The sequence below is a fragment of the Pteropus vampyrus genome, unplaced genomic scaffold (genome assembly GCF_000151845.1).
Source record: "Pteropus vampyrus isolate Shadow unplaced genomic scaffold, Pvam_2.0 Scaffold127, whole genome shotgun sequence".
Taxonomy (NCBI): Eukaryota; Metazoa; Chordata; class Mammalia; order Chiroptera; family Pteropodidae; genus Pteropus; species Pteropus vampyrus.
Window position 1 is genome coordinate 2,035,747 of NW_011888908.1, and position 2,334 is coordinate 2,038,080.

General features: G+C 51.8%; 1 long non-coding RNA gene across 1 annotated transcript in view; it reads right to left on the reverse strand.

The window, feature by feature from the left end:
- The window catches only part of LOC111744102, a 44,282-nt gene that overhangs the window by 40,064 nt on the left and 1,884 nt on the right, over nt 1-2,334 (reverse strand). The window lies entirely within an intron of this gene.

Below are 2,334 nucleotides of genomic sequence, written 5' to 3' on the forward strand. Positions count from 1 at the left end.
GTGTGTAACAGTTCTCCTGCCCCCTGTACCCCTCAACCAGGACACTGGCTTTTTAACGAGTTAAAGATAATGATTATAAAACAGTACTGAGTTCTCTAGCTAGAATCATCTATTTATCACTATCTAAAAATGGGAATATGGTTTCCTTTCCTCTGGCACATTAAAGTAAAATGGGAAACCTAAAACAAAGAGCATTCTTTCCTTCTTTATGTAGACAGCCCATGAGATTTACCGAAAAACTACCTTTAATGTTGGGAGAGTTTATGGGAAACAAGAACCCATCCCAAAGATAAACACTAAATGGAGTGACGATTTTCTAGGAAGTGCTGTGTCCCGCTGAGGCAGCAGCAGCTGGCAGCTGAGCGAGGTTCTGGCAGCCTGTAGGACTGTTCACGGAGGACTGTGAACTGTGACGAAGAAAGCGCTCATCACTCCTCCCCGCGGGAGCGGGAGCGCCTTCTGCGAAGCATGAGGGTGTCCACTTATCTGGGGATTTCCTCTGGCATTACAGAAAACGACACAGAGGTCTCTCCATTCCCCGGAATGAGAGGTGAGAGGCCAGCCAGGGCGTCGACTCTGTGGGGTCCAGAGCCTCACTCACGGTCATTCTCACCGACAGCTCAGACAGCCTGGCACACTGACTCATCCACTGCCCGGCACTGCACAAGGGGCAGCCTGAAGCCGGCTTTCCAAAGCCGAGCCCCACCGCCCGGCAGAAACACGCCCCCGAGGCTGTTCTGCACACAGAAATGTTCGTCGTGGCTCTACTGGAAACAGCGAAAAGTTGGAGACCACTACGTTCTTCGTGAGGGGGAGACTGGTGTAGCGTCATGTGCTATGCCTGGTATGTCGCGTGATGAAATGCAATGAAATTACTTGCAAAAGATAACAGCAGATCTACGTGAGTCGCCAGTGAAAAGCAGCCCAATGTGTTTAAATGGGAAGGATGAGCTACAGAGCCATATGTAGTGTGTGATCCGATTTTCGTGTATAATGCATGGAGGAAGGTCTGGGAGTAAATCTGCCTATGGGAGGGGGCGTGGCGGGGCTGCTTGATGGATTTGGGGGTGAGGGGGTGAGGGACGGATCTAATGATGCTGCCTCGCCTTTCATGATTTGCTGTCCTAGGAGAGAGAAAGAGACTTTGACTAAATACGGATAAGCGGGTAACCATGCTCGTTTCCAGGACCCTCTCTGGGAATGTGGGCTTTTTGCCCTTTTCTGGGACTGGGAAGAACCTGCAGTAGACAGGGCCAGTGGGCCGCCCTCTCTGTCTGCGGAGGCAGTCGGACGCCCTGTGCCCTGAGGACCAGCCAGCCCGGGCGAAGAGGCGGGGCCTATCCCGCCCTGGGACTAGAACCGCTCCCCCTTCCCTCTGCCACATTCACTTTGCGAGGGCTCACTCCAGGCCAGGTGTTGGAAATAAATAGCGAGCCCTGCCCAGTGAGGGATGCCCTGCAGGGTGGGAGCCTGGCAGAGGCAGGGCTGGTAGCGGGGATTTCAGACAGGGCAGCAGGTGCAAAAGATGCTTTGGGAGAAGTGAGCTTCATCGAGGTGATCGAAGCAGGCCAAGGAGGCACTGCCCGAGCCTTCGTGGGAAAGCGGGTTCTCGGGAGCAATCAACTTAGGGATCAAAGAGCTGGGCTCGAATCTCATCTCCACCACCCACCTACTGGGCGACCTTGGGCAAACCGAGTCACTTAAACCCACAATTTCCTCATGAGTAAAATAGGGATCAAAACAGAACCTGTGTCCTAACCCATGGGATTCTAGTCATACTGACTGTGATGTGTTTAATTCACTTTCCACATCACGACGTCCCCGATGAGTGCTGTTAGGATGTCGACTAGCTCTCCTGGGAGGCGTAGTGTGGCCTCACGGCTGCTGCTCTCGCTGCTTTAGGACACTGGCCCCGTGACACGGCAGTTTGACACAGTGGTCAGGTGCCAACCAAAAGTGCCAATGGCGGTCAGGTGCGCAGACTCTAAAAGGTATCAGGGTAAAACTCTGTGACCTTGGGCAGGTGACTTTCCCTCAAAGAACATAGGTTTTCTTATTTTAAAATGGAGACGATGATACAACTTACTACACAGGCCTGGTGAGAGGATTAAGGACAGGCGAGAACGACATGGACGGTGAGCGCCATGACAGTGGTCTCGGCGACGACTGTTTAGATTTGACACTAAAAGCACGGGAAGCAGAAGCAAAAATAAACAAGTAGGACTACGCACAAAAAGCTTCTGCACAGCAAAAGAAATCACCAACAAAGTGAAAAGACAACCTATGGAATGAGGAGAAAAACAGTTCTAAACCACATACCTGATAAGGGCTTAA